Raw genomic sequence first — 22,925 nt, 5'->3', positions numbered from 1 at the left:
GCAGGACAGAATGGAATTTATTTAGATGATTGCTTCCCATTATTACATAGAATATGCATAGTTCTGGGTATCATGAGTGCAAACTAGTATTTATATTAGCTCAAATAAATCACAGGTATGGAAATATTTCCACTACACCACCAACAACAAATATATCCTGGGCTAGTCATTGTAGGCAGTATGTTCCTATAACCTAAATGCAAATATACAGTTTTGGTGTTCATGGTGTGTTCAGTATTCCAACCATGTGTGATGCAGTGGCCTAGTCTGATTGGCTATGAAGAGATACCATGAACCAAGGCAATTCTAAGCAAAAAAATCATTTAACTCAGGGGCTTAATTATAGCTTTAGTGGTTAAGTCCATGATCATCATGGAAGGGATCATGGAGGCAGGCAGGCATTGTACAGCAGAGAGAGGGGTGGGCGGAAGGGAGGGAGGGAGGGACAGAGATATAGAGACAGAGACAGACAGTGTCTGTTATAGACCTTCCAAAACCTCAAAGCCTATGACACACCTCCTCCAACAAGACCATGCCCCCTAATCCTTCCCAAACAGTTCTACTAACTGGAGACTGAGCATTGCCAGTGAAGGACATTTCCATTCAAACCACCACATCAAGTATAATGTGGGAAGGGTTGCTTCATCTAGGATCTGAAATTCCTACCAAACAATAGATTACAAAAACACAGTGATCTTCCTGTGCTAAATATAAAAGTGGCCTTTTTAAACACACAATGTCCTTGGACTTTATCTTAATGGTCACCTTTACTTTAAAGGTCAATAATACCATAATTGGAATTACTATTCCCATGGTATTTCAAGAACAGGCTTTAAAAAAATAAATTAAGTGAATATTCATTATAGGTATATAACTATGCTAATTGATGAGCATATGAATATAAAAAGTCTGTTTTCATTTAGAAAGGAATTTATAATCTGGTATGGAACCACACAATCAGAAGCAATCATTGTCCATGACAAAACGGTGTATGCCATTAATTTGTCCAATACAGAGACTCTGTCCCATCAGATCATTCCCTGCCTCACCCTGCTCTGAGTCAAGTTTTCAAAGACAATTCCAAGTCCTCTAACTTTTCTCCAGACATTTGCCTTTACATTATTATATACTAGTGGTGTAAGATTAGGTTTTGATTAATTGGTTTTGCCAGCATATATTGGCTTCTCATTTTTGTGAGCGAATTTAACTTTCTAAACCCCACTCTTCTCCCAGCTGTGTGCTATTGTTAAGTCATTAGTCAGAGCTTTACAGACTGGCTATGTAAATAATGTTGACTTCAAAGCCCAGTAGTTTGATGATTCTTTGTATAACATTTGTTTCTGCTTAGTGTATCAATGTTTCTCACTGGGTAAATACAGTACATCAACATGACTGATTAGATTCATTTTCTCCATGAATATTTTCTTTCTGTTTCTTGTTTTTAGATTTTGACCTGGAAAACAAGAGAAAAACAGCAGATATTCAGAAATAAATCCAGTGTCCTCTCACTATATATGAGTTGTGCTAAGAATTCAAAATTAATGAGAAAGTCATAAAAATCTATTTTAAGCTATCTAGGACACATTTATAGTCCAAAAAGGGACAAATGAATACAAAATATATTATGACATTTGACCAAGTAGATAAAACTGATAAACTTGAAATCCTGTATGTTTGTCTCAACATCATAAAGGCAGTTTACAGCAAGTCCACAGCCAACGTCAACTAAAATGGAAAGAAACCTAAAGCAATTCCACTCAAATGAGGACAAGACAAGGCTGTGCACTCTCTCCAAACCTATTCTAGCTAGAGCAATAAGACAACTGAAGGAGATCACGGGAATAGAAACTAGAGAGAAAGAAGTCAAAGTGTCTTTATTTGTAGATGATGTGATAGCATGCATAAGTGACTCTAAACTTTCCACTGGGAACCTCCTCCAGCTGATAAACCCTTCCAGAAAAGTAGCTGAATACAAGAATTAACTCATAAAACCCAGTAGCCTTTCTAAATACAAATGACAAACGTACTTAGAAAAAAAAAATCAGGAAAACATCACCTTTTCCCCAAATTGTGTTGTAAAATGTGTTGGGGGTAACTCTAGTCAATCAAGCAAAAGATTTGTCTGATTAAAAACTTTAAGGAATTGAAGAAAGAAACTGAAGAAGATATCAGAAGATGGAAAGCTCTTGCTTATGAATCAGGATTAATTTAATAAAAGTGGGCATCCTACCAAAAGCAATGTACAAATTCAATGAAATCCACATCAAAACCCCAATTCATCATAGATGTTGAAATTTTTCTAACCTCTCTGGATCTGTAGATTGTAGTTTGATTATCATTTACTTAACAGCTACTTTCCACCTATAATGAATACACACTATATTTGTCTTTCTCAATTTATGTTACCTCAGGATGAGTTTTTCCTCATTGCATCCATTTACCTGCAGATTTAATTTTTTGATGAAAAATTCATAATGTCATTTTTTAACTGCTAATACCCCACTGTGTAAATATACCACGATTTTGTTATCTATTCTTTAGTATAGGGACATCTAGGTTGTTTACAGTTTCTGTCTCTTATGAATAAAGCTACGACAAAAAATACTTGAGCAAGTGTCCTTGTAGAAGGATGGAGTGCCCTTTGTTTAAATGCCCAAGAGTACTATCATTTGGTCTTGGGTATAACAATTCCCAATTTTCTGAGGAACCTCCATACTGATATTTTTAATGACTGTCCAGTTTTGCCCTCCCACTGGCCATTGAGGAGTGTTCCTCTTCCCCCACATCCTCACCAGCATGAGCTGTCACATGTGTAACTGATCTTGGCCATCCCGACAGGTGTAAAATGGAATATTAAAGCAGTTTTGATTTTCACTTCCCTGATGGCTAAAAGTGTTGAATATTTCTATAAGTGTTTCTCAGGAATTCCTCTATTGAGAATTCTCTCCTCGTATCTATATCCCATTTTAAAAATTGGATTGTTGTGTTTGTTGATGTCTAGTTTCTTGAGTCCTTTACTGGATGTGGAATTGGAAAAAAAAAAAAAAACTTTTCCCATTCTGTAAGCTCCTTCTTTGTCTGATGGTGTCCTTTGCCTTACAGAGACTTTTCAGTTTCAAGGCGTCCCATTTATTAATTGTTAATCTTGGGGCCTGTGCTGTTGGTGTTGTGTTCAGGGAATTGTCTCTTGTGTCATGACAATGCATTCAAGGCTGTTCCCCATTTCATTTTCTATCAGGTTCAGCATGTCTGGCTTTTTGTTGAGGTCTGGAGAAGGAAAAAAGAATAAATTCCGTGGGTGGACTGGTGGTGGGTGAGGAGAGGAGAAGGAGGTATCAGGTTGCAGAGGGAGAGATGAAAGGAGAGAGTTCCTGGGAGAGACAGCTGGAAGTGGGGAGTGGGGAGCCTCTGGGAGACAGTGTGAAAACCTAGTCCAGTGAAATTTCCTGGAATCTATGAGGGTGACTCCCAGTTATGGAGGAGAGGGAGTCTGAACTGGCCATCTTTTATAAGCAGACAAGATTTCTGATGGTGGAACTGGGTTATAGTTGATTGAGTGGTTGGTCAAGGAGGTCCTGTAGAGAGCCCTGGACATCCCAGGCTGATGCTAGGACAGAAAGTTGACCCCTGAAAACAGGTGACAGGGCCCGATTCCCAAGAGCAATTTCTACTCAGATCATTGAACATGGAGAGTTCAAACTGGTGTATACTTGGAGCCTTCACCCCTGTGTTCCAGTCCCTTTGGCATGAGAAGGTGCTCTGAAGCCTACATAAAGAGAAACCTGGACAGTAACTCAGCCACAAAACCCTTGACTTCTAATCTGTCCTGCCTTTAAGATGCGCTGGGGCACCGGTGGCACAGAACATGTGGCAATGGCCAATCGATGTTTAGTTTAACTTGAGGGCCACCCTACAAGAGGGAACCCATGCCCTATACTACCTAGATACTCAGGATCAGAAGACAGAATAGCCCAGAGGCTTAGAGTAGAACCAAGCACAGCTGGCAAATGAAGATGATGATGATGATGATGATGATGATGATGATGATGATGATGAAGGAGAAAGAGGGGGAGGAGGACGAGGAAGAAGAAGAAGAAGAAGAAGAAGAAGAAGAAGAAGAAGAAATAATAATAATAATAATAATAATAATAATAATGATCCCTAATGATAATCTGTATGCACAGATAGGCGTCTTGTCCAGTAGTCATCAGAGAGGCTCCCTTTGGTAGTATTATATAGGGGTCCCATTTATTAATTGTTGATCTTAGGGCCTGTGCTGTTGGTGTTGTATCTTGTTTTGTCCTACCTGGCTGTCACCTCTTAAGAGACCTGCTCTTTTCTAGAGAAAACAGAGGGGAGAAGGTGGATCTGATGGAGAGGGAGGTGGGGTGGGGGAACTAGGAGGAGTAGAGGGATGGCAGTCTGTAATTGGGATGTATTCTATGTGAGAAAAATATATTTTCAATTTTAAAAAGGACAATTTACAGCTTCATGTGGAAAGACAAAAACAAACAAACAAAAACAAAAACCCCGATTGCTAAGACAATCTTAAAAATTAAAATAAATAAATAACTGATGGAGGTAACACCATCCTTAATATAAAATTGTACTATGACCCAATGCTATCAGCACAAAAACAGACATGTTGATCAATGGAATCAGATTGAAGACCTAGACATAAACCACCTAAATTTTTATGAAGAAGTGAGAAATATACAGTGGGGGGGGGGGAGAAGACAACATTTTCAACAAATGGTGCTAACCAAACTGAATAGCTGCATGTAGACAATCCAACCAGATTAATAATTATCACCCTACACAAAGGTTAACTCTAAATGTATTAAAGACCTCAACATAAAAGCAGACACATTGAACGTGAAACAAGTTTGGTAGAGAGAAGATTGATCTCACTGGCACAGAAAAAGACTTTCTGAATGGAGCACTGTTAGCACAGGCACTAAGATCTCCGCCACCATCACCATCGTCATCATCATAATAATAATATTAAGTGGGATCTCTTGAAACGGCAAAGCTTCTACATGGCAAAGGACACTGCCATTCAGACAATGGCAGCCTACAGAATAAAAACAGTTGTTTGATTTTTTAACCAAGTCTTTATCTGATAGAGGTTATCCAAAAATATATAAAGGATATCCAAAATATATGAAGGAATTAGATGTCAAATAAGTAAATAAATAAATGGAAACTATTGAAAACGGGGGTACTAATCAGAGAATTCTCGAAAGGAAAAAAAGACTAAAATAACTGAGAAATATTTTTTAAATGTTCGACATCCTTAGTCATCAGAGAAATGCAAATCAGAAGTACTTTGAAATTTTATCTTACAGCTATTAGAGTGCCTAAGGTCAATAAAACAAACGACAGCCCTTGCCGGTGAGGATGTGGAACAAGGAAAACACTTCGCTGTTGCAAGTGCAAATTGCTACACTCGAGCATAGAAATCTGAGTGGAGTTTCTTTAGAAAGCTGGGCTTCATCTACCTCAAGATCAAGCTATGCTACACCTGGGTATATAACCAAAGGAAGCTTCCTCCTACTAAAGAGAAACTTGTTCAGTTATTGCTTTTGCTTCCCCTATTCATAACAGCCAGAAACTGGAAATAAGCTAGATGCCCTTCAACAGATGAATGAATAAAGAAAGTGTGGCACATTTATACAGTGGAGTCTTACTCACCTGCTTAAAAAAAAATAGCAAAATCCACGGGTAATTGGATGGAGCTAGTATAGTTTCCTCAAGGTGGTTTTGATCGTGGATTATGTCTCAGGTAAAAATTTAGAAATTAGTTCTTACTTTCATAATACTTATTTATGTGCCTATCTGTTCATTTATTTATTATAGAGAAGGTGATTTTGACTGCAGAACAAAAGTAGACACTTTTGTTATCTTAAAGTCACTTTCTAGCTCTGATCTTTCTTGTGTGGAATAATCGCCTGCCCCAATAGAGTTAGGATATCCAGGATTTTGTGGATTGTCCACGGAACATTAGGAGAAATTATTTGGGATAGAATATTTAATAAATAATTGGATCTTGGAAATGGAGTCCATGAAACAAAGTGCTCGCTCAAGTTCTCCATTAACAGTTCTTCCAAGCGTTTAAAGCAAATATGTGAGTATTCCTTCAGGAAATGCGGTGAGTAGTGCTCCTTCCAAGTTTATTTGAGCATGCATTCTTCTCTCCAAAATGTGTCCCCTTAGGAAAGAAAGATGTAGAAGTTGACATTAGCATGGACGTTTAGGAAAGCTTTTTAAAAATTAAAATGCAACTGCAGATTGGGTGTTGATATGGATTGTCCATGGTGATGGTGCATGCACCTTTCTGAGACTCATTTTCCTTAGTTGCAAAACAAAAATAAGAATGTTTACTTCAACTATAAGAAAAAGATTTTTTAAAATAAAAAAATTCTCTGAAAACGTCCAATAAAATTGCAATGCATTTTAATTATACAGGCATAATGCATTAGGAAAATAATGGGTCTTCCTCTTAAAAATTGGTCTCATTAGCAACATTCGACCTATTTATTTCATTTGCATTTTAAAGTCTTTATTTCTTTTCTTTTTTTTTTTTTTTTAATTTTCAGAAAGGGCCTCACCATGTAGCTTCGGCTGGCGTGGAACTCCCTGCGTAGAACAGGCTGGCCTTGAACTCATGCCTCCCCCTCCCTCTGGAGCGCTGGAACTGAAGTTGGGCACCATGCCCCCCGGGAGACCTACTTTTTCTTAAGACCATGCTGTCCTTAGACTGGTGCTCTACAGTGGCAAGACGCCCTGATTCCCCCAGAGTTGTTCTTTTTACAATGCTGAAGTCGTATAGTATTAATATTAGGAGACGCAGCTCTGAAGTTATCAACTACACAAGAAATATATCATTAGTTTACAATCAGTTCATGTGTGAGTTCTTGTACTAGAGAGGACACATGTTAAGGGTTTCATTGCATGTGGAATACCACAGCATCATGCTTCTCACATGGATTGGGGATTAAAAACGCTAAGAAGTGAGGAATCTAAAAACATAAGGACTTTGAGTTCTACCCTCCTTTATAGCCTTAGTTACATGGCTACTGGTGAGAATAATAACCTGAAAACTACACACACACACACACACACACACACAATTAGGTTAGTCCGATTTTTGGGGCTATACTAAAACCCGAAACTGAGTAATGTGTAACAAACGGAAATTTATTCTCTCCCAGTTCTGGAGGCTGCAGAGTGCACTATCAAAGTGACTTCAGGGTAAGGGTATGGAGTTGTTATGAGTCATTTCCATCTCTCCTATATACAAGCTGACATCATGACTGTCTCCCAGTATCTTGGAATCTAAGCATATCTAGAGATAGGACCTTTAAGTAGATAACCTATGTGCAATGTGGTTATGCAGAAGAGCCCTCACTGCATGATGAGTTTCTGTGAAAGAGATTAAATTAGGAACCACACACAAATTAAGGAAGAACCCCACGTGAACACAGCTAAACGGAACCCGTTTTCAAGTTAGGCTAGAAACCTCAGAAGAAACCCTGAGCCTGGACTTTCTACTCCCAGAAACATGAGAAAATGAATTTCCATTATTTAAGTCAGCGACTCTGCTCTTTGGTTACAGAAGCCCAAGGGAAATGAACACAGTAATAAAATATTTAATTCTCATTTATTTTAAAGCTTATTTTCTGTGAAACTATATAGGAGAACCATAGCATTATTAAGACTTTGAGACAAAGGGAAATCAGTATGAACAACTCTTCTGTCCACTTGTGTTTGGTCCCCTATAGTTGAACTTACCTTCCTGTACTACGTCACTGTTCTCTAGTGAAAGTTTATATGACGTACTTACAAATTCTACCTTAGAGTAGACTATAATAGTTCAAAGTTTGGTGCTGATAGCCTGCAGTCAAGTCATGATCACACAGTTTCACAAATCATATAAACTAGGTATTCAACGGATGCCTCTTCTTAGGGCTGGCATGAGTAATAAAGAAGTAAACACATGAAAATCAGGACCATATTATGATCCTGATTGCAGGACCATAATATGGGGTTGTGGAACTTGCAATTCACATATCAAACGCCAGGTGGCAGCGTGGCTGCCCACGCCTGGCACTCAGTCTGAGAGCTAACAGCTGTCTAAATTTGTATGGAAATAAAGCGAACTTAAAATCTCTGTGCAAATAATTTTATACTAGACCACAGAAGCATATGTAAGAGAATAGCTTAAAATAGATTTGAGTATGTTAGATGATTTCTGTCAGGAATTTTTCAAATCATGACTCCACGATTTGCTGACCGAATAGCCACGGGCAAAATACTTATCATTTAATTTTTTTTTTTATAAGACGCAACTTCCTTACCTGAAAACTATTACAAGCAGATAACTTTCAATTTTCTTTTTCTGGTTTTTTTTGTGGAGGGAGGGTCTGATGATAGGACCCAGGACCCTGTACATATTAGTTAAGTATTCTCACTGCTGAGCTATATCACTACACAATGTTTGACAACATTTTTTTTGCACTCCCATTTTATGCCAGACATTGGCTCAATATATATTAAAATAAATATTGTGGGTTTTTTTTTTTTATCCTTTGGAGGAATCTACGGGCAAAGACATAAAAATAAAAGGGGTTACTAGAGAAGCAGAATGGGTAAGACATAAAAGGGTGTAATGAAATATGTGAGTATGCACAAAGTATATCATACACATATGTAGAAACAAACATATTTGTTACTTTGCAGATCAACATACATCAAAAATGAAGAAAGGCCAGAAACCCTGGCATTCAAGGAAGCTTAGATTCTAGGTCCTAGATCCTAGCGAATAGTTGTGTCACTTGCATTCAGATCCAAGTTGGTACTAGGGCTAAAGTGTCATTAGCTATCACAGTTTTCACTGGAATTCAAAAGTCCCAAAGCAAAATGGTTTCTACAGCAAGGCTTACAGAAGCTCACCATTGCTGAACTCTCAAAGCGACTGTCAGATATCTGGATATTTGGACTATACCCGTAATGCAGGCATACCAGGATGTGCGGATAGGTTGAAATTTCAGATTGTTTGAAAAAGGCAAATTTTACAAGAAGAAGTTTTGCAGAGAAGTGTGCATCCCCATCATGCCAGAGTGCAAATAGTGCTCTTTATCACCTTAGTGAGCACCTTCAGAAGCATCACTGACCTGAGCTTATAGGCCTGAAACATATGACGTCAACCTGAGTGCTCCAGTACAGGCCCACAGTGCTCCGGGGACAGAAAGAAAGCTACACTAAAAAGTGCATGCCTGTCGCTCATGTGCCACAAAGCGCCCGTTCCCTGTGGTCCGGATGTGAGCTCTAAAGGTGCTGGGAATCCTTTTGTAGGATGCCACTGACATTCTACAGAGACAATGCACCCGGCGCACACACGGGACACCCAGCAGGAGCCTTTGAGTCAGGCACTGGCAATGTCCCAGTCTGAACGCCTCAGCAGTACCCTCAAGAGCACCATGTTGTGGCTGGGGAGATGACATGGGAAGTTAAGTAACGTGCTGAGTAAGCACACGCATCTGTGTTTTAATCTCTAAAACCCATGTGCAGCTGGGCATAGCCGTAATCCCAGTGCTTCTGTAGAGGATTGGGGGAGGACGCAGAAGATGCCCTAGGAGCTCACAGCAAGCTAGTCTGGTGTACACAGAGGTAATAAACCAAAGACTTTGTCAAAGAAGGAAGGTGACTTGTGCCATTAAGCATGTGTGGTTCAAGTGTGTGGTGTGCACGCATGTGTGCATGTGTACACACAGACCCACACACATACTTGCTACATAAAATATATACTGAAGATCATCAGCCCAGGTAGTCCAGACCTTACGTCTGTCTGTCTGTCTCATCCAGGCAAGGAGAACTTCCCTGTCCCTGACTTTCTACTCAATTCATGGCAGCTCCACATCTAGAGGGAGAGCACTGGAACCGTTGGCAGAGGAGAGGGAACAGCGAATGCTTTTTCTCTTCCTGCCATCCTCCTGCCTCGGTCTTTACAGCCCAGAGAAGATCTGTGCTATGGGTTTGTAAGGAGTATTGATTCTGAAGAGAATTTGGAACACTGCTCTACTGAACTGAACATACTATTTATCGAAATGAGAATATTCTTGTATCAAGGAGAGATTGTGACATGGATGCAACTTTTAAAAAATTAATTGGTTATTTAATAATTTCATATTGTATATGAATAGATATGTACATATGTGTATATATGTATATGTGTTTATGTATATTTATTCCCATTCATCCTTTTACCCTCTCTTATCCTAATCCTACTCCCACAAATTCTACTTTCCTCCAAACAAGTTTTATGTGTGCATGTATGAATGCATGTGTGTGTGTGTGTGTGTGTGTGTGTGTGGCTTTATGACCCACTGGATTTAACCAGGGTCACTCGAATGGGTACAGGTGCGAGGTTATCCACTGGAGTACAAAAACCTCTTCAGTAGTCATCTCATTAAAGGCAGTGGCTTTCTCTCCTCCTGTTACCCTGCACTGCCTTAACTACCATGAACCAGGGCAGGAAGTGCTCCCTGAGCTCCTTCCTCCCCTACCTATGACTCCAACTGGCTCAGCCTTATGAGGACCTACCCGGGTACCTGCTGCTGTTGTGAGCTCATGAATACCATGGCCATGCCCCAACATAGTCCAGAGTAATGACATGGGGACCTTTTATTAATTAGGAAAGCTTGGCCTTAGCTTCAGCCTCCCCCCATCTAATAACTTAACGAACCCATTCTTTCTAATCTACACTCTGCCACTCTGCCACGGGGCTCATTACCTCCAGAGTACCAGCACTAGCTTCTTCCTCCATATCTAGCTGGTGAATCCCTCTCTCCATGTCTGACTGGTGAATCTCCCGCCTCAGACTCTTTCCCAGACTTCCAATCTCTGCCCAGAAGTCCTGCCTCTCCTCTCCTGATTCGCTACAGGCCATTCAGGTCTTTATTAAGCCAATCAGAAGGTGCTGGAGGGAGTGTTTACAAAATATGATGCAGCCATAAGACACAGTGCAGAAAAAGATCACCCCCACAAGTCTTTGTATATAAGTATAAATATTTAAAGGGAATTTTGACGTATTCATTTAGTATATAAACAAAGGTAATAAGATTCATCCCTAGTGCCTCCTAAGGCATGGGCTCCTATGGGGCAGGTATCAGATACAATCAGAAATCAGCTAGTTACCTCCATAACAGTTATGCCACTACTACACCGATACGTACACCTTTCTAGGCTGGTTTGTAATTTGGTGTGCAAGGACTAATGCTGGGATAGACCACTGCATCCATGCAAGTGTAATCACCAAAACTATGTACCACCAAAATGACAGTATCTTCAATAATTGACGCTGTAAAACTCACAAATCAATCTGTAAAACAATAAAATGTTCCGTATCTCTTACCTTGTACAAAAATAAACTCCAAGTGGATCAAGAATACCAATATAGGATACAAAATATTATAATCTTCTAGATGAAAAAGTAGGGGGGACTTGAGAGATGGCTCAGCAGTTAAGAGCACTGACTGCTCTTCCGAAAATCCTAAGTTCAAATCCCAGCAACCACATGGTGGCTCACAACCATCCATAACAAGATCCGATGTCCTCTTCTCGTGTCTGAAGACAGCTACAGTATACTTAGATATAATAAATAATTTAAAAAAAAAAGAAAAAGTAGGAAGTTCGAGTTGACATGTAAGCACGGCTTACATGAAAGGTAAGGACTTTCTGAATAGTACCAATAAATGACAAGCAGAATGTCACGGAAAGGTGAAGGGACCCATCCATCAAATAAAGAGGCAGCCTGCAGAAGGAGAAAAGTTTTGTCTGCTATGCATCTGATAGAAGATTAGTATCTAGAATTCATATGTAAAAAGCCTCTAAGCAAACCATCGAGAAAACAAACCACCCACTTTAAAAACAGGATTTGGAATTGAACAGAGAGTTCTCAGAAGAAATATGTTCAAACATCTTTAGTCATTAGAGAAATGCTAATTAAAGAATTCATTGCTAGTCAAAGTGGCTACAATCAGGAATATGTACTACAAATGATTAGAGGTTACTCTCACAAAACTATTGGGGAGAATGCAAAGTAGTATAGCCACTTTGGAAATCAGCCTAAAGTTTTCTCAAAAAAAAAAGAAAGAAAGAAAGAAAGAAAGAAAGAAAGAAAGAAAGAAAGAAAGAAAGAAAGAAAGAAAGAAGAAAGAAAAGGAAAGGAAAGGAAAGGAAAGGAAAGGAAAGGAAAGGAAAGGAAAGGAAAGGAAAGGAAAGGAAAGGAAAGGAAAGGAAAGGAAAGGAAAGGAAAGGAAAGAAAGACAAAATTCAACTAGAAATGGAATGACCATATCACCCAGCTATACCCCTCGTGGATTCTCTGAGGATTCTCTGTCCTGTTAGAGAGATACTTGTTCTTCTCTTTACATTGCTATTCTATGCACCACAGCTAGGAAATAGAATCAGCCTCGATGCCAATCTACATAATGAAAATATGGGTCACACACACAGTTGGAATTTTATTCGGCTGTCAAAAAAAATGACATTTGCAGGCAAATAAATGGAACCTGAAGAGTTTATATGGAGTGAGGTCACCTGGGTCCCAAGAAAACTGCTGCATCTTATCTCTCATGTGTGGATCCCGGATTTGACTTTTCAGATTCGTTTGTTACGGTTGGAAAGTCTGTAGAAATTAGAAACAAGAAAGTTGTCTTGGAGGGGAGCAGAGGACTTGATGGGGCGGAGACAGAAGGATGCGTGTACTTTGAGGATAGAAGGGATTACTAGGGGTGGCAAGGGTTAAACATGGAGGATGTAGAAACAGTAGAGAAGATGAGGTACGAGAAAGGGTTAATGAAAAATAAAGATATACAAAGAAGACACATGGAAATCCAATACTTTATTTTAAAACACGGGGGGGGGGGGGGGGGAAGATACTTGGAACAGAGATGCCGTGCTTGGAATTGGTGATGCCAGTCCCAGAAGCCAGGGATAACTAAACAATAATCCTCCCAGTAACAAGTGTGGGATAACTCTCTAGGATTTATTGGCCAGAAAAAGCTCCAAAGACCTCCCAAAGAGTACAGGTTACAGCCATTGCCATTGGGTAACCTGTCAAACTGGATTGGAAGACCACCAAAGAGACCGCACGCCTTGTTGCAGAAGACAGCCAAACCATGCTGGGGTAGTTTCCTTGCGGGCTAGGCTCCAGATGACGTTATTGCTCAGAACACAAAATTGGTTATGGGTTTGCATTCAGTCCAGGGATTGAAAATGCTTAGGTAAAATATAAGTAGGTTTACCATGTGCAAAGCACCTTCCGTGGTCTATAAATGCCTTATACTTTATTCATGTGCTTAATCCGCGCTTGCAACTAGCTGGGCTCTGAAGCACACAGCTCACATTCTGTGGGGTAAATGGACCTCTCAGGGATGTCAAAGCACAGCAGTAAACGTCATTCTGATCTTTAGTCTTTCCTGCCGTACACGTGTGAGGCTTGATAGATCCTGAAGGAACACAAAGTAGGAGGGAATTTTGAACCCCAACAGCTGAGTGGTTTTTCCAATCTTCAGCCCAGAATCCCTAGAGCAGGGGACTCTGTTGGGTAAGACTATAATCTCAAATAAGTACTGAAGCTGGGTGCTCACTCTTCAGACCCTGGCCATGCTGAGCCATCAGTGAGTGTTTGAGTCAAGTCTCCTGCATGAAGCTGTAGTTGGGTGACAGAGGCTGGATAACATCTGGGATTGCAATGGGAAGCTGTCCAGGCTTCCAAAGAACTAACTGGTCAACCCCAATAGTGCCTTCAGGATCCATCCTCCGACGCCCAACATTTCCACCACAGAGCGTCCCACATTTCAGTAAAAGTAACTGAAACGTTGTTCAGTGCTGCCCACTCACCGCCCAAGTACTGATGGTAATATAGAGATCAGAAAAGAAGACCCAGTTACTAGCCAAAGAAGCTTGAGAAACGCTGTAGCCGGCCATGACATCCATGGGGTCTGCGCATGAGCATATTATGGTTTTGAAAGTCATAAAAGATAATTTTGATAAACCCAGGATATTTCTTGACATTTTATCAACTGACCACCATTTTGGCGAGCATGCACATCTACCTTCCTCTCTCCAGTGTTCTGTTAACATTCTACTCGGGAAGGTAAATTTAAAATATTGCCTTTAGAAGGAAGAGGCATGGTGTCATAGCTATTCACATTTGTATGTTTTATATTGGGATCTATGTTTCTGCAGTTATGACGTTTGCAGTTTTTCTTGTAGATATCTGGCCTTGTATGGTTGGGTGGGTGTCCCAGTTTTGGTTGCTGTTACTCACTCCAGAAGCTAGGCAAGTGTGGGTGCTGTGGGGTCCCTGTTACAGAGTGCCTGTTCTGGTCAGCAGGTGACAGAAACAATTGCAAACAGTCTAGAAGGAAAGGTTAAGAGGGGCAGTGGAAGAGAGCTAAGGAGACCAGTTATGCCAAGATGTGGAGTCTCCAGGAAGTGGAGGGAGAGCTGGGCGGTGGTGGCGCATGGTTGGGAGGCAGAGGCAGGCGGATTTCTGAGTTCAAGGCCAGCCTGGTCTACAGAGTGAGTTCCTGGACAACAAGAGCTATACAGAGAAACCCAGCTCAAAAAAAGGGGTGGGGGTGGGGTGGGGAGGGAGGAAGTGGAGGGAGGTGGGAGGAGGGGCTTCTGCATGCAGCCTGCTGCAGGGCAAAAAAAATAATTCTGAAGAGGAATGGAGGACGAGAAGGATAGTAAAAAAATATCGCCTACCTGCATCTTAGCCCAGAGAGGCCACGGCAGGGGGGTTGGGGTGGGTGGGTGGGGCTAGCTAGTGTTTCTGTGGATCTGTAACTGACTCAAAGGAGCAGAGATGGGCCAGAACAGATGCAGGGCTGAGAGTGCTTTTGGGAAAAAGCTAAGGGGAATCCGAATCAGCCCCAAGAGCTGAAGCGAAGATGTGTATGACTTTGTTGCAATCACAGTAAAAATGCTGTGTTTAGAAATAAAATTGCTCCGAAATTTAAATTAGACTTCAAACTTAGAACTTTTGCTCTTAAAAGACACAGCTTAGAAAAAGAAAAGAAATCATGACGGAGCTCATACACCACAGATGAAATCCCTGCTGCCAGAATCTATCCTCTTCCACCAAGTTCTCAAGAGTATCAATCAGAAAAAAATAAACAGCCAATTACAAAAGAATCAAAGTATTCCTCTCTATATCTTATCAAAGAGATGTGATTAAAAACTGTAGCAGGGCTGCTCTTCTGGGGAAAAGTAAACTTCTGTAAAGGGATAGAGTGATGAAAATTTCAACTATTGATACTAAGTATCATTCTAACACCAGGGTTAGAACTGTGACAAATAAAAGCTATTGACAGTAACACCCTAGAACCTTTTACACTGCTGGTGAGGTATGAAATGGAGAAACTACTTTGGAAAAGAGTTTGACAGCTTCCTTAAAAGTTAAGTAAAGCCTGTCTTTTAAGAAAGTGTGTGTGTGTGTTTGTGTGTGTGTGTGTGTTGAATGTACTGATGCTTCCAAATTTCTTCAGAGGCTAGAAGATGGCTTTGGATTTTTTGGAGCTGGAGCTGGTTGTGAGTCTGATACCTGTTCTGGAAACCAAATTTGTGTCCTCTACAACCAGCAGTAGTTTTTGAGTGTGTGTGTGTGTGTGTGTGTGTGTGTGTGTATACATGTGAATGATTTGCTTTCTTTTTGTTATATCAGAAAAAATACTCAACATTTAAAATCTGCTCATTGGCACTTACAGAACATATCTCAAAGGTAAAATTATTAAAGTATCAAAGCATGGTACACAATAAAATTTCATATGAATTAATAGGAAAAGTTGATTCTCACTTATTGTTTATATATTTATTCAAAATCTTTTAAATAAAAGTAACCTCTGATATTTTTAAGAATGTTATTTATTTTGGTCCTATAACCCTAAAAACACACCACTTTCTGTACACAGAATTCCTAGTTGAAAATTTTACATAAAATAATTTTGTTGCCAATTATTTTTGGCATTGTGATTATCACTGTTTGTGTAGCCCCAATTAGAGACACTTACAAATGGTTAGTCATTCAATAATCTAATAACAAGAAACATAAAGTAATCTTTCTTCTTGTCTGTTTTTTAATGTGTTCATGTTATTACTACTGATAAGCTCTGGTTTATCAAAGGACCGTGGCCAGTGGGAATTGAATATGTATGTTTACAGTGATGTTAAAATGTTCAGAAGAAAACAGTTGAAGAGGAAAGAAACCGGGAGCAGAGGATTCCAAGTAATTAGATATGAAAGGTAATGGAATACACACAGCAAACATGGAATTTCTACCCTACTCAATATTTATTATCTTTATGTCTACATAGAGACTTTGAAATCTGCGAGAAATATGATTAGTGATTTTTAAATTTTCAAGAAAAGAGGTAAAAAAGAAAAAGAGCACACAGGTGGAAACTAAATCTTGTGGAACACGTTTACAAGGGACGCACTACTACTGCAAAGCCTGGCTTTGGCAGCAAGCAGTTCATGCAGGCAGTTGCAGAAACACAGGTTTTCCTGACTTCTTTTATTGGCCATCCAGGTGAAACCAGTTGGCATGAAACAAGAATGTCATCAGCACTCGGCGTTCCCATTCCCGTCACACTCATCATCAGCTCTGTGACAAGGACTTCTCTGTCTCATCTCTCTGTCTGTCTTTGCGCATAGGCAGCATACAGAGACATAGCTATGACTTCAGGACTCAATACCAAGAAAATAGAGAAATCCTAGATGTCAGTCAACCCTAAACAAATAAAAAGTGTGGTTCATATGCACCATAGAACTTAATTCAGCCAGAAAGGGAAATCACGACACTTTCAGGAAAATGTGTGAAGGTAGAAATGAGGTGACCCAAAGTAACCCCGAATCAGAAAGACAAACAAACAAACAACAAAAGAGGTTTTCTCTCCTATGTGGAACGTAAAGTTTGGTTTTGTATGTGCGAGTACACGTGTGGATACAGGTCAGTAAACTAGAAAGGGCTCAGTGGGACAGGGAAGAAATCTTATGGTGAGGAAAGGGCATAATAGAATACTTGTGGGAATGAAAACAGAAGGGAGCTATCGTGGGGTGGAAGAGGAGGAGCAGGAGATGGTGGAGATTTGGGCAGAGGGGAAAGTAAATCAGTATAAAGGTAGCATAAGTGGAAATGCACGAATCCAAACATATTTTGTATTTTTATTTCTTAAATAATAAAAAATGTCAAGTGCTCAGATTTTTCTTTCACAGATCAATTACAGAATCTTCCTCCCTCCCTTCCTACTTCCCTTCCCTACTTCCTCTCTCCTTTCCTCAACAGGAAAAAGAAGCACTTACAGGGAGCCAACAGGAAATGGTTAGTCACTTGTGAGAAGACCTGGGAGACTGCGAGTCATTGCACAATGCTTGGCAGGTTTGTGCTGAGCACGCTGGGGCATGGGGATGGGCTAGGAGGCTTCAAAGAACCTGGACACAAAGGGCACGGAGCTATTGTTTACTTGATAGCAGATATGAGGATGAGGAAAGTCCAGGGTCTATAGGAAGGGAAAGGCCAGAGGAAGACTCGAAAATAGGGACTCTTGTGGCATATCTCTTACCTCAACAGACTTCAGTCAAGGGTCCACCTGAACTACATTATTTGTGACTTCTGTGACCCTGTTATGATTTAGCATGGAGGACCAAAGCTTGCCATGTGCGTCTGCAAACATTTCCAAGCAGCATCTCTGAGATGGTTGTTACTGAACAATATGTGGACCCAAGAGCAGATTTATGACTTGTAGAACTGAGTCAGTAGAACGCATGTAAATTTCCCAAGTAATAAAGCAAGGGTGCAACACCATGGCACCTTATAAGGAAGGTGTGGTCATCAGACTGTTTGGTAATGTTTCTTGACATGTCAACTTGTTGATTAAGCTTGCTAACTTGTGGTGGGAGCCTCCCTTCCTTAAAAGGCTCTGGTTGGCAGATGCTAGGAGAGGGTCTCCCTGGAAAGAGAGCCTTTTAAACTGAGCACTTACTTGTTCAAAGGACAAGAAAGGATAGGTTAAGGAACTGACCGTCTTTACTTGGGAATACTTGGGGCTCCTCTGTATTTCCCAGGAATGGATCTACATGAATAGTTCTGAAGTCTCTAGCTATGAAGCTCACACACTTCTACCTAATGCTAAGGAAGTCGACTCATAATATTACAATGCTTTGTTTACTAGAAATATTTTTTTTTCCAGAGAACTGATAAGATGGATTTTTCCCCCTCTACTTGAAATCTATTTTATACAGCTCTAGGTAATGAATTTTATTAGGGTGCGGGTGGTGTCTCTGGTTGGGTAGTCAAACTGCAGCATGAAATGAGGGGAAAGGGACAGTTGGTACTCTTTGGATATTAGTTTAGCCCTGCACACACCTGGCAACAACACACCGAAGCAGTTTTCATAAAGAACTGAAGCTGAGCTCCTTCTGGTGGTAAGCCCACTGTGTACCCAGGTGAGAGCATCAAGATGGAGGTTAGGAAACCCTGGGACACAGACAAGATGTCCCTGCCAGTCTTCTGTTCATTAATCCTACTGAATGACAAGACAGAATCCTCATCTAAATGCAAATATGTCATTAGAATGAAAGATCTCTAATGGTAATCACCTGAGAGCATGCACTTACAAATATGTACATAATTTAAACAGGAAAACTCCTATGACTTGATTGTTCTTTTGAGTCAATTACAGTCTGAATTAAGAACTTAGTGAATGCAAATTCTGCACTGACAAACGTAGAATACTTTGTGGCTGGAAAGATGGAATTATACGTTATTATGTGGACCTCATGATAGCAAGTGGATACTTATGTGAAAATTTTATCTTGCAAACCTGTTCTGAGGGGAGGGGGCTGAAGAGATGACTTAGTAATTAAGGCCGCTGGTTACTCTTGTGAAGGTCAGGAGTTCAATCCCAGCACCCATGTCTGGTGCTAACAGTCACCTGTGACAGCAGCAGCTTCAGGAAGTCTGACCCTCTTTATGGCCTCTGTAGGCACATTGTACACACACTTGCATGCATGCATGCACACACGCAGGAGTGCATGAGCAAGCACACACTAAAAAGTCACATAAGTAAAAGTTAAAATGTATCCTTCCTTATTTTCTGACTTCATTTTGGAGAGAATGTAATGCACAAGGCTGTTAAAGCAGTGTGGAAGGCAGTGCCTTGCCTAAGTTTGGTTTGACATAGTTTAAGGCTTATATATCTATCAGAGACTTTGTTCAATTACAGTGAATGAAAATGCAGACGTAATCCAACGTCACTGTTTAGTAAGTAACTATGAATTTTTATAAGGGTTATCCTGTTAAAATGGCTTCGGGTTGATCTGTTAGCTCCTTTAGTGGGGTGGGTACCCAGCTGACAATTGCTTGACTTTGGAAGTTTGTTCCTATTGAAGGAAAGCGCCGAGAGAAAGAAGAGAAAGTGACAGTGGTTATCATCAGTAAGGGTGATTTAATGGCCTAAGTTTTGCTTCTCATCACCTCTGTGGAAGCCTCCCACAGATCATCAGCCTGTTGTTTCCTATTTGCAAAGGAGAAGGTACATTTCCCATCCGGTCTTGAGGTCTGAGTGTGGCCACTGACTCTTCCCAGCATGCTCTGCCGTTCTGCCATTGGCTTCTGTCCTCCATACTAAGGCTGCTCTGCTGGACTCTACCTGACTGTGATGTAGATACCCCACACTTTCCTCAGTTCCTATGCCACTTAACTTCTCAGAGCACAAGCTTCAAGAAAATTAATTATAACTTAGGGAAGAAATGAATTCCACAACTGCCTCTTCTATATGATTGTTTCCTGGTCCAATAGAAGATGGTAACTAGAGAAGCAGTAAGCCCTTGATAGGTTCTCAAAAGGACACACTTTGTGTCTTGTTCTCCTTTCCCAATATTGTCCTGTCATCAATATTCTCTTTGCTCTTTTTTTTTTTTTTAGTAAAATTTTATTGCCCGCCCTCACGGGAGTGCGTCTTGCCCTACCTTTCATTTGTTTCTTTTTCTTTTTCTTTTTTTTTTTTTACTTTTTTTCTAAGATATATTCTTCATTTACATTTCAAATGTTGTCTCCTTTCCTAGTCCCCCCCCCCCAAAAGTCTCATAACCCATCTTCCCTTTCCTTGTTCCCCAATCAACTCTCTCCTGCTTCCCTGTCCTGGTATTCCCCCACACTGCAGCATCGAGCCTTTTCAGGACCAAGGGCCTCTCCTCCCTTTGATGTCCAACAAGGCCATCCTCTGCTGCCTATCTGTCTGGAGCCATGGGTAACTACATGTGTACTCTTTCGTTGATGGTTTTGCCCTGGGAGCTCTGGCTCATATTGTTCTTCCTCCTCTGGTGCTGCAAACCCCTTCAGCTCCTTGGGTCCTTTCTCTAGCTCCTCCATTGGGGACCCTGTGCTCAGTTCAATGGCTGGCTGAGAGTGTCCCCCTCTGTATTTGTCAGGCACTAGCAGAGCCTGCCAGCTGACAGCTATACCAGCTCCGGTCAGCAAGTACTTGTGGGCATCAATAGTGTCTGGGTTTTGTAATGTATATGTGGGGTTCATTTGTCTCTTCTAATCAATAATATTAAACACCCTTCAGCCATGTATACTGGTTGAACTCTCTGAACAAGATCAAGGAACTGTAGCAAAAGGTAGCAGAGATGGAATGGGCTCTGGCATTTCAAATGTTGAGTATCCTAATGTTTCCAATAGAGTTATGCCTTTTTATCCTTCCTGGGAGAAACTAATGCTAATGGATAAAATGTGTGTCTCGTTGTGTGTGTGTGTGTGTGTGTGTGTGTGTGTGTGTGTGTGTGTGTGTGAAGTATACATTTATGTACATAGGCATGTTTGCACGTTCACAAGGATGGGTATATCTCTCATGGAAGTTGTCTTAGGGTTTCTATTCCTGCACAAACATCATGACCAAGAAGCAAGTTGGGGAGGAAAGGGTTTTTTCAGCTTACACTTCCACACTGCTGTTCATCACCAAAGGAAGTGAGGACTGGAACTCAAGCAGGTCAGGATGCAGGAGCTGATGCAGAGGCCATGGAGGGATGTTCCTTACTGGCTTGCTTCCCCTGAATTGCTCAGCCTGCTCTCTTATAGAACCCAAGACTACCAGCCCAGGGATGGCACCACTCACAATGGGCCCTCCCACCCTTGATCGCTAATTGAGAAAATGCTCCACAAATGTATTTCAAGGAGGTACTTCCCCAACTGAAACTTTTTTCTCTGTCCAAATATAACTTAGGAACTTTTCCATTTCCTGTCCCCCCTTTAAATGCTAAAGTATTTATAGTGCATGTGTATCAGAATAACATCAGATATTATAATAATTTTTCCCCTTATGGAGGATTATTTAGAAAATGCAAAAAGGAAGGGAAATCTGTATGCTAATACCCATGAATTTTCTCACTTAACCCCTCTCCCCTTTTGTTTGTCATGCCAGTGTTCCTTCTGTTGTCTTATTTCTGTTTAAATTTCCCTTCAAACTGTTATCAAGGGGGCGAGCGAGGGTCCAACAATAACAACATCTTTCAGTTTATATTACCTGTGAACATCTTGATTATCCAGTCACTCCTGAAACATATTCTGGTTGGACATAGGATTTGGGGATGGCAGCTCTGTTCTTTCAGGGCGTGAGAAATGTACTGCCACTCTCCCGGGCTCCCCCTGCGAGGGCTCCTGTCACTCAACTGATTTTCTGCTACGATGAAACAAACGGTCCTTTCTGTTGCAAGGCTTCCCAGATCCTGGTGTTCTCAGAAGTTGGTTTCTAATATGTCCTTTCCAGGTTTTCGTTAGGCTTTCCCTCCGGGCCTTTCTCAGCTTCTGGACACTTCAGGGTTGCGTGTCTGTCTGATCTGGGAAGTCTTCAGTCCTTAAGAGAAAAGCCACCTCTCAATGCTAGCCCTCCCTCTGCTTTGTCAAGACTCTGGTGACAGAGATGTTACATTTCTTGTCACAGTTCCACAGGTATCCAATATTCCACTTTTTTTTTTTTTTTAGTCTAGTGTCTCTCTGTTATTTAGGTTGCATCATTTCCACCGTTTCTAGTTCCTAATTATTCTAATTTCTGACGATTTCCTCAGTCATCTCCGCTGGGCTATCAAGCTCCACCACTAAAAGCTTTTGGTTTAGAATCATACCTTTCGATTTCTAAAGTCTTTCCATCTCTCTTATCTTCTGTTTCTTTCTGGATTGCTTCTTCATTTACCTTTCTCTTTGTCGTCCTCTTCCCCCTCCTCCTCCTCCTCCTCCTCCTCCTCCTCCTCCTCCTCCTCCTCCTCCTCCTCCTCCATGGTCAGTATGGGATTTTCCTCTACTGCCCAGACTGACACCAAACTCCTGGACTTGAATGATCCCCCTCCCCAGACACTCAGCTAGCAGGCGTCAGCTGCACCACAATTTGTGTTTTCCATCCATTTCAAGCATATTTGTAATTGTTTAAAACCTTCTATGAAGATTACTTTTAAATCTAATGAGGTGACTCCAGCACATAATCTTACCTCCTACTGATTACATATCACTCAACTTGGCATTTTCTGGTTTTACTACAGGTACCTTTAAACCTGAAACTTTTACATATTATATCGTGTGACTGTGGGTTGTATTTTTGCTTCTGATCATATCGGTTCTCTCTACCTTACCTCGGCCAGGGAAATAAAGTTGCACTTAGTAACAGACACACCCGGATTCTTCATTCAGCCTTTCTTGATGCTGATGGGTGGAAGTTCGTGACTGCCGCCACTGGCACCACATGGACAGAATCATTTTGTTACTGTTCCCTGACACCTTTGGGCTAGCGCCACCAGGTTTATGGTACCGACTCAGGGCGGGGAGGGGGACGATACACATACAGATGCCAGATGGTATG

Source organism: Apodemus sylvaticus, chromosome 9 (assembly GCF_947179515.1).
Source record: "Apodemus sylvaticus chromosome 9, mApoSyl1.1, whole genome shotgun sequence".
NCBI classification, from domain to species: Eukaryota; Metazoa; Chordata; class Mammalia; order Rodentia; family Muridae; genus Apodemus; species Apodemus sylvaticus.
The sequence above is the reverse complement of the archived record's forward strand: the minus strand, read 5'-3'. Positions refer to the sequence as shown.